Source organism: Leptosomus discolor, chromosome 7, assembly GCF_034619465.1.
Source record: "Leptosomus discolor isolate bLepDis1 chromosome 7, bLepDis1.hap2, whole genome shotgun sequence".
NCBI classification, from domain to species: Eukaryota; Metazoa; Chordata; class Aves; order Leptosomiformes; family Leptosomidae; genus Leptosomus; species Leptosomus discolor.
The window spans coordinates 9,468,063-9,483,972 of NC_141397.1; positions in this window are offsets into that span (position 1 = coordinate 9,468,063).

Below are 15,910 nucleotides of genomic sequence, written 5' to 3' on the forward strand. Positions count from 1 at the left end.
CTCATAGGTGTCTTAGCTCAAGAGCGGTAAAATGGACACACAACGTTTGAGTCGCTGTTGTTTGGGAAGCGAGATACACGGGTAAGGAGCGTCACTGGGTTTTAAACAGCACTTCTGTAACATCAGCTGGACACACAGAGGGAGTGACTGCGCTTCAGTTGCTCTGACTGACGGATGGCTGAGGACCCTCATCCTGCTGCTGCTGCCCGCGGGGATCACGGCCGTGTCGTGTTCCCTGTGCTGGAAGGGAGAAGGGTTTGGGCAGTTTGGAGGGCAGGCAGTAAGTACAGCACAAGAAACACTAGGAAAGGGGTAGGAGAGCACTGAAGCGTTGACAATGGAATTGTCTCTCAAGTTTGACACAGAATTAGGTAGGAATAAATCCACCCCTCCGTCGGTGTGTGTCCCACCTCCCACACCCCCCCCCCCCAGCTCCCCAGGTTGGCCCTTGGGGATCAAGCGTTGTTAGAAACCTTGCCGTCGGGATGGGAGAGTAAGTGGATGCTCACGCTGGCTTTGCGGGTTGCTAAAAAGTGTAGACAGGTGGGTTTTCCTTTTCCGTCGTTGTTTTCGGGTGCCGAGCGCCAAGCACGGAAGGGGGAAGCAGAGCGCCCCCCCCCCCGCCCCGCTCTCGGCGGAACCGTGGCTGGAGCGCTCCCCCTAGCGGTGCCGCTGGGGCGTCTCGGCTGGGAGGGGCCCTGCGCTGGCCGGGGGGCTGCGGGCTCCGCTCTCTGCAGGGAGAAACGGGCCGGTGCTGCCTACCAAGGAAGTAGCTAAATACATTAAAAAAACCCAGCAAAACAACACTGTAGCCAAAACTTGATACATTTAGAAATCTTGGTCTAGTGATTGGATCAAAAAGTGAATTTCCCATCCGGTAGTTTATGGCTTGGGGGGGGATCACTGCAGTCTGTTTGCTGGGACTTTTTGTGCTGTCACCTGGAAGCATGCAACTTGACTGTTGGGTGGAGTTTTAGCTGTGAATTGAAGCGTACGCATTTAACTGCCAAATCTCGGCAAACAGCTCTGCAGACAGCACGGACTGACTGAACAGCAGCAGAAGGAAATGTGTAGTTCGTACCAAGTTTACCATAGTGCTCAGTCTTAGGTCAGATTCCATGCTGCTACAGTTCAGGAAAGCTGTAAGCAGCAACAGTAAAACTGCCTGACAGGGGTCTTCAGAAGGAAGTACCTCGTTCGTACTAATGAATAGGAAATGGAAAAGAGAAGGGCGAAGTGTTCAGCAGCTGGACTCCTAATAAAGTGGAAGATCTCAAGATGTATTGTCATAAGTCATTTGAAATTTTCAAGAGAAGTAAATGCCTCGTACATGATTGCAAGCTTCTGGTATTGTTTCACTTTGTTTTTAACTGTTCAAAACTTGAGCTTCTGATTCCTAGTAAAGTTCTTTTTTGTAGATGAGACATAAGGTTAGGACTTGTTTAACCACACATCTTATTTCTCCATAAAGCCACCAAAACTATTTTGAGACAGTCTTGTATCAACATGAGACTGTCAGAATGGTGCTGTTAGATCTTGCTGTTAACTGGAGGTGTGGAATTAAAACACTTTATGTGGACTATTAAGTAAGTTAGAGCTTGTAAGAATATAGGGGTGGTTTTTTTAATGTAATCTCATTTGTAAAGTACCAGCAGAAACTTCTATTGAGAAACTTTCAGTGAAACCAGTAGGAACTTTTTCTTTAGAGTTATAAGGATTAGTCTATTTAGCAAGAAGTGCTTTTGCAAGAAGTTCCAAACCGCTCTGCTGCTTAGCTTAGAATGCCTCAGCACTACATGGAAAAGTGCAACTATCTGTCCGCCCATGTTTGACATCTGCTGTTCTACAGCCTTACCGGTTACACGTATCTCTTTAGCACCACCAAAGACGACCATTACACAGAATCTGTACTTTTGAACACAAAATTCTTTTTTTCAGTATTCATGCCATTATGAAGCTTTTATACATTTAAAAAAAAAAAAAATCCCTTGGGCCTCCCCACCCCAGGCATAAGTGATTTTACTTTACAAATATAATTACTGTACTTCCAGAAGGTAATCTCTCTGGACAGCCATATACTAGTTTGAATTAGATTACTCTGTTTTTTCCTCCAGGGTGAGTTAATACATTGAGGTTTATTTTTCTGTAATTACTTCAAAATTCAGATAACTTTTAGTGCTTACTATTCTTCCTTATTGCTAGACTGGGATAGCTAAGAATACTTGCATTTTAAAGGTTAGCATTAACTTTGTTTTACCCGTAACTTTATTTTCTCTGGGTACATATGTGCTCTACTCCTGAAGCTGTACTCATGTATTCTCTTAGTTGTTGAGTTTCTTAATTTGGAAATACTGGAAATATTTACTTAATAAGCAGAGAGTAAGCACACTAAATCTTTCAGTTGTGACATTTAAGTAAGTCTAGCTAGCAATGTTTTTGTTAAATCTGTATTTCCAGAATTCTTGCAAACCTTTCAAGTAGTTTGGCAGTAAGCTGTGTGAATAAAACAAGTTACTACATTTTACCTCTATTACAAAATCTTGGGACAGAAAGCCAGTCAGTATGAGATAAACAGAGGAGCAGAGTCAGTCTTGGGAGATACTACACTCAAGAAAATGTTTTTCCCATTTTTCTTCATGAACTTCAGCAGGAAGGGCACTTCTCTGGATAGATGATTGTGAACCACAGTGGGACACTAATTCCAAAATGCAAATGCTTTTGTATAAATGGCCTGTTTCTATTTGTATGTTACTTACTTTAAGAAGTAGCTATGCACTTAAGCATTAGATCAGAGAAATCAACAACAAAGGTGAATTTGTAAGTGAACCTCGTTGTTTGAGAATATAGTGCTGTTTTGAAATAGGCAGAAGGAGATCCTTGGTATTTTGAGGTTTCGGGACATGGCTTCCTGTTTGTGTTGAATACAAGACTAGCCAGGATATCTGTAGAGGCAGTTCATTTTAATTCTGTAGTTGGCATCTGGTATCACAGTGCAGGAGCGTTATATACTAATGAAAAATTTGTTTGTTAAATGCAATGTTAATGGGTAAAACTTATTGCGTGCATTGTCAGTGAAGTCCTACAGCCTAGCAACATAACACTGGAGTCCCTTGCAAACCTGGAAGTATTTGGGTGCTCTTTAATATGGTAAGCTTTCAAATAATAACTGTCATTGGGTCAGACGGAAGATCTGTCTGACTGCATATTCTTTTTTCCAACATGCAATACAACTTCTGAAACCATTCAGAATCTGTCAGGAGCTCCTATTAACATTGTCTCTGAGCAGATTTTTCAAGAAGACAGAAGACATTGATGTCTCTTGAGGAGAAGGAGCTGGGGCCAGAAAATTTGGTGTCTGGATAGCCTTAAATTCAGCTTCCAGAAAGGGGTAAAGAAGCATATCATGGTCCCCAAGTGCCTAGATATCATTAGCCAAAACCTGGTGAAGAATTTCATTGTGCTAATCTGCAACAGTGACAGAATTCAAAATTTAATGTGTTGTTCACGACTAAAATAACATCTTATGTAATTGCCCTGGGCCTGCACATTAACAGCTTCCAAAAAGATCTGAATGCTTTGCAGAGGGGATTGAAAACTAAGACAGCAGAATGACTGATAATGCTAAAGGCATAAGACTGAAGGTCTCCAGAAAGGCTGTCCCTTTGTAGACAACAAAGGTAACACGTTTGCCACCCTTCCTCTTTTTCTGCTTTTCCACAAGTCATTAGGGAGCCAGTATAAATGCAAGAGGATGATATAAAATAGCAGGCACAGGTAAGCAGCTGTGGGTATGGCTACCTGTAAGAAAAAGATTCTACTCCCTCATATTGCACTGAAGAAAGACCCTGCATCAGGACCTTTCTCCTGTTTGATGTCACCTTGTTCTGTGTTGAGATATTGCCCATTTGAACTGAACAGGGTTGTAATGGGCAATGGGGTTGGAGCTGGCAGTCAATCCATTAAATGCTCTTTTAAAAAAAAATAGTAATTTCGCTTTTGTCTGTATGTGTGCACTTGACTGTATACATACACATACATACATAAAAGAGGGCTTTTTTGTAAAGTATAGTATTTTATATATATGTGTTAAGAGTGTATGTGTGTATATACGTACATATATATGTACCTCTTAAAAAATGGAACACTTGTCTGTGAACAAAAAGCCCAGCACCTGTAAGCTGCATAGGTAAATATAAAACCAAGGTAAGCATACATTGTATTTTCCCCAGGTAATCTCTCAGAATCCACCTAATGTTGAACTTGAAGACTTTTTGAAAAAAATGAGGTTTGTGGGTTGTTTATGTAATTCATATTGTGTGCTTTTACTATTCAGGTGCTTCCATTTCAAAACTAGTCTCAACTTCTTCATGGACTAGTATTCATATATAAATTGCTACTGCGCACTGGAGGTCTGTTTGATTAAACATGAGAAACTCTTATCCTTGGACTGGATTACTCTTTAGTTTCTTTAAATAATTGACATGGATTTTCTCTGGAGTGCTTGATAACTGAGATGTGATATGTGTATCATTGTAGCCTACTGTGAATATTGAGGCAGTTCTAGTTCTTGTTTTGGTAACAGAGCTGGTGGTAAGCTTGCAGCAGATTAATGATTACCCGTAGATTACTTTAGGAAGCGTGTCAGACTGACCAGGATACCCACAGATTGTTCTTTGGTTGGCCAGTGCTCCATTCTGCCTAATGATGTGTCCACGTGGAGCAGCAGAAATAGATGCTTGGCCTCCAAGCACTGGAGCCTGTATAGAATCATAGAATAGTTTGGTCTGGAGGGGACCTTTAAAGGCCATCTAGTCCAACGCCCGGCCATGAGCAGCAACATCTTTAGCTGGATCAGGGTGCTCAGAGCCCCATCCAACCTGACCTTGAATGTTTCCAGGGATGGGGCTTCTACCACCTCTCTGGGCAGCCTGTGCCAATGTTTCACTACCCTCACTGTACAATTTTGTTTTCCTTATATCTAGCCTAAATCTACCCTCTTTTAGTTTGAAACCATTACCTCTTGTCCTATTGCAGCAGTCCCTGATCAAGAGTCCCTCCCCATCTTTCCTGTAGACCTTCTTTAAGTACTGAAGGGCTGCAATAAGGTCTCCCCAGAGCCTTCTCTTCTCCAGGCTGAACAACCCCAACTCTCCCTGCCTGTCCTCGTATGCCTGTTTACATATTTACCTGCCCTCCAGAAGTCTGACTGCTGCTGTGTGACATGTTCCTTCTGATCCCATCTGTGTAAGGTGGACCTCACCTTGGCCAAGATCTTGGTGTGGCTTGAAAGGTTCTTCTGCCCTCAGTGTGGGGTTTTGATAAACACAGAAAGGTACAGTGTGGTGGAGCTAAATGAAGAGCAGTTTAATAGTTTGAGTTTTGGGTTGGTTGGTCACAAGGTCCTTTGAACTTACATGTTTGTGCTGATAACAGGTCGTCATCTGGAGCTAAAGGAGGGACTTCTACATTAGCGACAGAAATACTCTTTCAAGTCAGACTGACAGTATGGTATCCTGTGCTTGGAAACAGATCTTCAATTCATCTGTGGAAATGCATGAATACCAAGGAAACAGTGATCTGCTTTAGATTGCTGTGATTAAAACCCATTTGTCCTAAAGTCCCTCTTCACATTATCCTGCAGCTATACTCAGAATTGGGAACAAACTGTAGCAACTGGCTCCTCTTTCACTCACTTCAGTCATTCTACAGGTAGCTAGCAGTTTGCTATATCCAGTATCACTTGGAAAACGCTTCTAAGTTTACGGTAATACCCGATGACTTTTAAACTTTTGGTTCAGTCCCCTGATGCAAGTAAGAAGGATGGAGTCGGGAGTTCTAGACCATCGTGTGCTAACAGTGAACAGATGTATATTGTTCAGTGAGATCAGCTTGATACGAGATCTTAGAATCCAAGCAGTGATTGCCATACACAATAGAGGCATAGTGCTGTAGAAGTAGTTTCTGCTACCTGTTGCAAATGTGATGACAAGGAGCTAGAGAGATGTAGAGAGCTCTTTCCTCTTTGCTTTTCAGTATTTCATCTTTTCACACTTGTTGGTAAAAGTCAAGGCTCTTGTGTTTGATCCCTTGGAATAAGTGGAACATAGAAGTTGTCAGGCTTGACCCAAGTTGGGAGGTGTATAAAAGTAAGAGCAGTTCCATTACCAAGAACTTGATCTAGGCTTTTTGAGGCGCTCTTTCTTTTTGGGATAAGAGACGTTGATAGTGGTAGGTAAAACAAGTAATTGTTGTTTGTATGTTTGCTTTTTTTTTCAGTTTAGAAATAATGCAACAGCAGAGTTCAGGAAAAAACGACCAGCTTTTCTTATCCCAGTTTGCACCAGGAAGGCAGGTCTTCCTCTAACTGTTGGTACATCTTGCTCAGAGAAGTAACAATGGTATATCTAGCTTCCATTCTCAAAAGTAGCTGTAGTTTGATCTTCTGATGTCTTGAAAGTGAGGCTTGACTAGACTTGTCTTTTCTTTTGCTGAAGAAATAGATCCTTTGGAAGAAAATTGAGATAAATCACAGCACACATGTACTTCTTGTATAGAAATAGGAGAAGAAAGAAGAGTAAAATTTACCAGCTGTACATTGAATATTGTCTGTTCAAGTGATGCCCAAAAATACTCTTGTTCATCTGAAGATGTTGAATGCATCATAAATCTCAGCTAATATTATCTAGAATTACTATACTTGGTTATCTGTGACCAAAATTAGAATTGTGCTAAAGCTTTTATTGTGTAGTTTTTAGAGTTCATTGGCAGCTTCTGACTGAGTTAACAAGATGAAGAAAGGCGAAAGAAGTGAAGAGTCATCAGGGCTCTAGATCCCGGCTATCTTTTAAAATAGAATTTAAACATGTTAGAAGGATCTCTAACAGATTGTTTTTAGTCAAACTACTCATCTTTTTTTTTTTTTTCTTTTAACGCAGCTAAGCCACCATTTTGGTTTTAGTCTCTACTCTGGTTTTTAGGCATTCGGGTGTACTTAGGAAACAGGATGAGTATGTCTTGAGTGAACAGAAATAGACAGTGAGTGGAAGGATAGTGGAAAAAATCTTGAGTGTATATGAGTATGAATAAACTTTGTGAACCAAATGGGTTAATCAAGAGTTACACTATGTGACATTTCACAGTTTGTACTTAAGGAAATATATGCAAATACTTCTTGACAGCCTCTTTTGAGGGGATCTGAACATATAAACCTCAGAATGAGTCTTTCATTCAAGTAGGTCACTTCCTTCCTTTTTGCTCTTTTTCTCTGGCCCAATTCCCAAAACCAACTGTAATAGATGCTTTAACTTTGAAGTCACAGGGGCTACTTACCTGCTTGCAGCTGAACATATACTTAAATAATTTCAGTAATATTTTAGCAAATCCCACTTCTCTGTAATATTGTTTAACAAACTTTTTTTAAGGCAGTAGGCTGAAAAAGGAGCACAGTGAGTGGCAAGTTGAACCTCCTCAGCTTTGGGAACCACCTCCTTTTTCCCATCAAGGAAGGAGGAGTAAGCTTAGTGTCATCTTCCAGGTAGAAGTGCCAGGCTGTGTACGTGAAGGCAAGTGGCAGTCCCTTTTAAGCAGTACCCCTTCCAGCATGGTGAAGGCACTATCTTTTAGTGCTAGATTGTGTGCAAAAGAGACAGGCCGGGTGTGGTTCCTGGGCCATCAGCTGTAAGCCATCTTACTTTTTTTATTTTTCCTTCTGAGACACTCCTTTTGCTGTATCTAGCTTTTCTAACTTCATCATAAAGGGTTGCCCAATTTCCAGCTGGTTTTTGCCTTTTATTCAATACATTTCCAAATAATTTGCTATGAAATAGCTGTTCAGGACTTTTTGGCCTCAAACAAAATTTTACTCTTGTTTCTGTGTTGGAGAGATAACCAGCTTTTCTCTCTATGGTAGGGTTTAAATTTTGGCTAAATGTTGTAAACACTGATGTTGGGGTGTGTGTGCATGCGTGTGTGTTATGATGGCTGGTATAATTTGGAAATGCACAAAACAGATGACTGCAAAAAAACCCATGAGAGATAATCTGACACTAAGATGATCTTGAGTTTCTGCATCTCAGTGGTGATTAGACTCATTAAAATATATTTTCCACCCTTCCCAAAAATATAATCCAACAAAAACATTCAAAGAATTAAAATCAGCTAGTTCTTTTACATCTTTGTTCAAGGTCAGAAGTGTTGTGTCTGCAAGTTTGTTTGGGGTATTCTTACTGTAGTGTGTGTCTCTTATGGAATCTTATTTCCCTTCCTCAAAAATCATAGGACACTGTGTGTTGCATTGGCTTTACTGTTAACCCTGAAGTAAAAATTTTTAGGGAAAGCAATAATGTTTCAGATGCAGTTGCAGTGGTATTTCTGTGCTTCGAATTTGTGGTAGAGTCTTGCAGCTCTACTGAACTAGCAAATTTGTGCTGCACTATATATACTTCTTGTCAGTCTTTGCATTGTTTTTCTGTATCTGTCATACAGAAAAAGCCATATCCACCTGTTCTTAGACAGCCCCATAACTGAAGAGCAAGACTGGTAGAATTACTTTACTGGTTTATTTATTTTATTAAGTCTTGAACTTAAGAGAGTCTTCCTGATACTTTAAATCAAGAGATATCTGACATGTGTTCATACAACATTGTATGAATGTTTCATTCTCACAGAGATACCTGCTTAGGTTCAGGTATTTGTCTAGAGCAAGAACTGTCTTCTGGGTGATGGACTTGGTTAAAGAAGAATTAGGAAAACTGACAGGGCTTTATCTGGAAGTCTTTGTTGAAAATCCTATAGGGGAAGGGTTCTACAGATTCCTGCTGTTAGTCAGTATTTCTTCAGAACGGATGAAAGTATTTTTCAGTTTGTGCTTAAGGTTAGACTTTTTGTTTTTCCACGTGCTGTGCTATACTACTGAATATGGGCCATTGAGCGCTTTTGGCTTTAAGATAAGCCACTGTCTTGGGACTCTTATTTGACATTTGTCACTGCAGCAATAGCATGTGGGTAACTGAGCTCTTGTTTTGAGGCAGTCAGTGCATTTGGTAATGCTTATTTTATTTGGCCTGTAGGATCAGAGAAGACTTGACATCTCATGAGCCTAAAGAGGTGTGAAATATATCGATACAAAACTCAATTCGTTGCTGATAGTGAAAGTCTGAATCGCTGTTTCTAAAGCCTAGTTCCCCATCTTAAGTTTGGATATCTGCATGTCCGCTTGCTTCCTACACTTCTTTCCTTCCTTGTAGTCAAGTATGTATGTATAATATAGATCAAGAGGCATTATGGAGCCAGAGTATGGGTTTATGGGTATTGTCAGAGCAACAAAAATGTAACAGGCGCATGAGACCAGGAAATTACAACACGGTGTGCTCTGCTTAAACTTGTTCAGTATGCTGACAATTCATTTATTAAGCACAGGAGAATCATGGTTTTGAGCACATGTAAAATTTACGTAAATGCATTGTGAATTTCAAATACTTGGAATCTGTATCAAAAAGTTATCGTTAGACTATTTAATTCTCTATCCGTTCAGCCATAATTGAATCCTGTGTTGAGTCAATGTGATGCATACTTGATTGTATCTTTTTCCTTCATAGCCCTTGATGTCCATTGTTCTGGACAGGGGGATGGTAATTAATTTGAGAAAAGAATTTTTAAGTAGAGAGACTTGGTTTCTTTTTTTGACTACTGTCAGGAGCTCATTCAACCAGTCTCTCGGGTATTAAAAAGCAAGTGTTGATTCCTTCTGTGTGAAAGTGGCTTGTCTGGGTCTGAAAACTTATGCTGAGAAGTGATGTGGTATTTGAATCCTGACACTGTGTTTAGAAAAACAGGAACTCTGCCAGAGTTTCTGCAATTGAGAAAGCTTCTTTCATGTTTCAACTGCTTCAGTCATTGAACACAGATTCCTTCTTATGGGAGCAAGTGTCATTGCTATTTGCTACCATGGCAGGTTTCTGCAGAGAAGTACTCAGTGCCATCAGGAAGCTTAATTTATGGAGGATGTTATATTAATGAAAATAAAGATACTTTTCCAAGCAGTGTGCTATTGTTGCTAGGGTGTCTGCCAAACTGAGGATTCCAAAGGATGTTTCAACATGACGATCTGATGCTTCTAATGGATTTCTATGCGCAGATCAACGCTGGTAGGTGGACCAGCAATCCAGTGAGTGCTGGCCTGGCTATGAACAGGCTGCTGGGCTTATGCCTTTGTTAGTGTGCCATTGGGTCTGTCCAGGGACAGGTGTTCTGGCAGTTTACCTGCATGTGGTTTACTTTATACCTGTTTTCTCATGCTATTTTCCCCTCCCAGCTGGACCGAAAAGCAAGCTGAAGTCCAGCATGATACCTTGCAGCTTTGCACATGCATGTAGCTGACGCGTAGGATGCTTGTAGCTGAGCTATCAGGATCTGTTGATTTAGGGAAGTAGGCTGCTTAAATATATCAGCTGCTTTTTGAGGAGAGACAGCCAACCAGATTCTGTCCTTGGTACAGGACTTGTTCTTGCACCACATGAGAAGTGGAGTGTGTGCAGGTATGCTGGAGGCCATGTTAACAGAGAGGGGATCCGAGAAGTTGAAGCAGAATCAAGATTTCGTTTGGGTTTTGGGAATGTCTCCAGAAACAGAGTAATGGAAAATGGAAGAAATATAGCTGATTATTTGAAAAATAACTAAACAGGTTGATTTATTTTTCTATGAAGAGGAATTTACATTTTCTGAAAATGCATTCTTAGACTATGTTTTGTTTCAGACCTTTCAAAATCATGAGGAAGAAGGTGGCCATCTAACTTCAGTGCTGAGTTTGCATGAGACAATGCTCCATCTATTTGATTCTTATTACCTTGTGTGTGCTGTATGACCTGTCTGCTGAGATGGTACTTGTTTTCTCTGTTGCCAGTAGTTAGGAATGTCGTGAATGTTTTTTTGACCTTGTAACACCCAGAAAAGATTTGGTATCTTAGTATTACATGAGAAGACATCATTGCCCTTTTAAGTTCACTTGGGAACTTGGGGTTAACTTCATGTTGAATTATTCCACAATCTTAAAGCTAGTTGTATCCAAAGAACCAATTTATCCATAGGAGGGTACATTTCTCTCTTTTTATATATCTCTCAGGCCCAATACTCTCCTGGTAAAGAGGGATTTAATGGAGAGTATAATAAGCAGAAACTACTATGGATGGGACTGACTTTTCTGAGAATTCATTTAGTGTGATGAGAGTCCTCAACTAACATACTGAAGATGGTTGGCAAAGCAGTAACTCTTTTCCAGGTCAGGACCCCGACTTCATAAAACCTTCTTATGGAAAAGCTAAAACATGAAATTATTTATCTGGAATTCTAAGGCTGAGGATGGAGAATAATCATAGTCCCTAACCTGCCATTTCTGATTGTACACGGGAGGACTTTAATAGGCTATTTTGAGAGTCCTCTCTGCTGCTTTTCTGTTGAAGTAGTTCTGCCTACTGATACTCAAGTAATTGGGCCTCGAAACTTGTGCGAATCTGAGAGGTTCTGTTGTCAAAAACCAGTGAGGTTCTTGGCTCAGTCAGGTACTGCTTGTACGAACATTCTTCCTTTCTTCTCTCTTCCCACCCCTTTCTCCAAGGCCTCTAAGCAGCAGGGGGAGGAATACAACAAAGGACTTGAGTCAAAACCAAAAGAGTTTGTGGCTTTTATTGTTTCACCATGAATGAGATTGAAGAGAGATAGCATATGAGGATATGTATGAACTGCTCTTAAGAAACAGCAGTTGCAGTTTGGAGTATAGAAAGAAATTATCTTAAAATTTCTTTAATTTTTTCCCTTCTGTAGACTTTCTCATATTTTAGATGCACTCAAAAAGCCAAGTTCCATCCTGGCCTCATTTTTACAAGAAAACATGTTATAAAAGAGATCATGAAATACAAGTAAAAGTTGTAGTTTTGAACATGTCTACTTTCAGATATTACAGTGTCTGCATTTATCCCGTACCTGGGGCTAAACTGTAACAGTTGCTCTATTACCCAACATCCCCTCACCAGCCAGGAAGGGGAATTAGGAAAAGGAGAGGAGACCCATGGGTTGAAGCAAAATCAGATTTAATGAAACAGCACTAATACCAACAAAGGTATATACAGGGTCATGCTGTGACAAATAAATGTGCAACAGTCACAATCAACAAGAGAGCAGTCCTCAGGAGCAGAAGGAACCCCACAGGAGCTCTCTCCCCTCACCAAACCTTCCCCCTCTATGATGACCGTGACATTATGGATGGGCTACCCCTGTAGCTCACTCGGGTCAGCTGCCCTGGCTGACTCAAACTGCTAATGGCCTGCCTGGCATGGCTGGGCTGGGGTTCTGTCCCAGCCAAACCAGGACATACAGCAATCTACCTGTCTCAGAAAATGATAAAAAGCCTTGATACACTATGTTCTTTGACTAAGTTTTGCAGTGGCGTGAACTGTCTAAGAAGAAAAGTTTGTCCGTCTTTGTGTTTGACAGAATTTCTTTGGGAAAAAAAAAAAAAAGAAAATAATTGAACTGAAGATGTGCAGAACTTGGCTTGTGCAACAGTAATTGAGGGAGTGATTTGTATAATGTGGGTGACTGGAAGTATGTCCTTGAATAGTTACAGCTATCAAAGAAGAGAAATAAACTGAAGTGAGATGACTGCCTTGCACGGGCTAGGTGCAATAGCAGCAGATTATATCTGGGCATATAACATGTTTCTAACTTCCCACTTAATCTGTAGTTCTGGTAGGAAGCTGTGCTTCATTTAAGCACATTCTTTGGACACTGGGAATTAAGCCATCAATGGTTGTTGGAAGCAAGATTTTTGTTTATGTATGAAGCTGGTCATTGTATGTCTGAGCATGAACTATATTCCCCTGTTTTTTTACTGCCTCCCTTCCACTACTCTGAAATTTCAGTTATGTCCTTGGGCTTCTGCCATCTAGAATCCCACTTTCCAAAGGAAGAGTTGAGTGGAAGTATGTTTAAACTCATTGTATAATTTGAAAACCTTTAACTATTTGGTCGCAAGTAAGCCTTTACTTAAAAGTTCTCTGGTTTTGCTTCAATTGCAGTCTCAAAGTACATGGCTGAAAATCCAAATAACTGTTAAGGATAATGAATAGGTAGTTGTGTAAATCTTGACTGTGTTAAATTAAAAGGAAAGTTTAGAACAGAGTCTCTTACTAGGGAAATGACTGAAATGCATTTTGGGCATTCGTGCAGGTCAGGTAAGCATTTAACATGCAATCATGTTTTGCCATCTCTGTGTTAAAGTACAAAGTTTTTATGTGGTATTTTTCACCATTTAAAAACATCACTAGTGTTGATATGCAAACAAATTTGGAAAAGCCATTTTCTATTCACCACATGACTACTAACATTCCAAGTGTGTTTTGGTAAATTTTGGATGTAGGTAAGGCTGTACCTTGTGTCCTTAGAATAAACAAGAACTGCATCATATGACAAGGGTAGGAAAGAAAACTTGTTTTTCTGTTGCAAGTCACTCTGAACTATAACATTGTTAATTTAGCAACTTGCTTTCACAGCTTGCTGCTAAGTTTGTTTGGGCAGAGGTGGGGAGTGCTTGCACAAGAGGGATGTGGGAGCGTTAGAGTTTAGGAATGAACTTCACATGAAACTTCTGGAATATGTACTAGATGACCATGTAAAATTGAAAACTGAGGTCTTGGGCCTGAGATAATTTTATTTAAATTTTATAATTTTTGCAGTTTCACTCCTGTCTTAAATTTTTCTCTTGCAAGTTGTGGCGCAGAGGAAAGCTTACACTGAAATTAAGTTGACTCTGAATTGACTGAAAACTTCCCTATGGAAGTTTTGCATAGTGGGTCTTTTTCCTTCTAAAAAAATGGCATAGATATAATAATCATATAATCATCAAATATATTGTCTATTTTAAATTAGAATCACTTTCAATTTTTTATTAAAGAATGCATTGAGATAATCTAAATCTTTTCTAAAGTGCTTTAATTTGTTTTGTGCTCTAAAAAGCTGCCTTGTGTTTCTGTTTTCTGCATATGAATTTATTGAGCAATTTTCAAATACTTGTGCAGTATCTGTAATAGAACCTCAAATAAAAATACATTTATGCCTGCATTGATGCAGATCTAATTTAAATACTCCAGTGTTTTAGGTTGGAAGGGATAATTCAACAAATACTTCACAATAACAGAAATCTGAAACAAGGCATGCATGAAATGTTAATATGTGGGTGTGATGTATTAAAAGGGCATAGGTGTAGTTTTTGAAATGGCTGCATCACGGTCAGGCAATTAGATTTTGGAAGTGCTGTGTTTGGATGCTTTCATTTAAAAAAAAAACATTTTGCTGTTCTTATGAAATATGTCTGAGAATATGTTAATATAGCCTTACTTCACTCAATATCAAAACTCTTCATTGTAAAATTCTTAATTGTTAGAATTCCACGGTGTCTCCTACACTTGAAGCTGTAGAAGCAGGCAGTGTTAGAGGCAGCAGTAGTATCTGGATGAAAGGTGGTTTCTGGTGAAATTAATTGTCTAAGCATTTCAACTGAAGCAAAAGAGGATCAAAGCCACAGTGCTGAAAACTGATTTGAAGCCTAGAGTCACAGCAGTGGGACAAAACATACATGTGGTGTTTTGCGCTTAAGGAAGAGAACACTTTGTTCAGCTACACATTTAAGGTTTGGAGGAGACAGAGGTTCAAAATGATCTTTTGTGTTCTTTTGTGACAGACCAGTAGGTTGAGCTGACAGTATGATGTAACTGTGAGAAAGTCAACACGGATCTCGTGATGTACCTGTATCAGTAGCAAGGGAAGTATTAATGGTGGTGTGCAAGGCACTTGGGAGACCCTTCTCTGATACACTTTGCACAATTCTGACTGTCCATATTGGGAAAAGGTGCAGACTGGAAGAGGTACGGGGCAATTATGCCAGACTTGCCTCTTTTCCAATCAATATAGGAAAGGAGAAATTGCCCTCTGTATGGAAAAATAAATTTGCCCTCTTTAGGTTAGAAGAATGAAAGCTGAGACATTGTTTGCTAGATGGAAAAAGTTTGCGTTAAGAACAGGGAGCAGGAAGAATTGTTTAAGCTTGTTATTATTATTAACAAAGTATTAACCAAGATTAAGGAAACACACAGATATCCGAAGTGGGGCTTTTGTAATGATTTCCTACTGGTATTCTGTTGTGTGATCAGGTCCTTTCAGGTGGAAGGACGCAAGCACCCCTGCGATGCAAGCTCTAGTGGAACCACCAAGATCTCTAGTGATCAGATTCATCATAGGTCTCTGGAGGTGCACGGTGTTGTTACTTTGCTATGCAGTAGAGTATCTGATTTTGTGTATTAAAAGTACCTCGTGTTGTTTGCAGCCATACCCGAACCATGTTACAAAATAGCTCTTTAAGTATTGTTCTGAGCCATGACATACGCACTAACAGTAGAGTACCTTACAGTCCTTGTGCATTTCCTTTCTTCTTTGGAAACAGGCCTGCACGGTGTGCCTAGGTGAGAGCGCAAGTGGTTGAAGAAACATGTTCATAGCAGAACTTGAACCTCCTGTTCTGGAGTGCCTGCTCTTAGAAGTGGGGCCCAACATACGATTCAAAATTTCACAGCTCTCCTTTAGCCACTGTGACAATGTTGACCAGTAACAAGATGCAAACACGTAACACATAGAGTGAAATTGTCCTTTCCCTTTGGAAGGGTGTTCACTGTTTTCTTTTCAGGTGTAAATTTAGCACTTGGGTGAAGAAGGGATCTGATTTTGGAAGATCTCTTAATTCATAGAAACATGGAATCATTAGGTTGGAAGAGATCTCTAAGATCATCAAGGCCAACCATCACACTGATTCCCAGTTGGCCTTAGGATAAAGCTATCAATGAGATAAAACTATAGATGGTTCTGC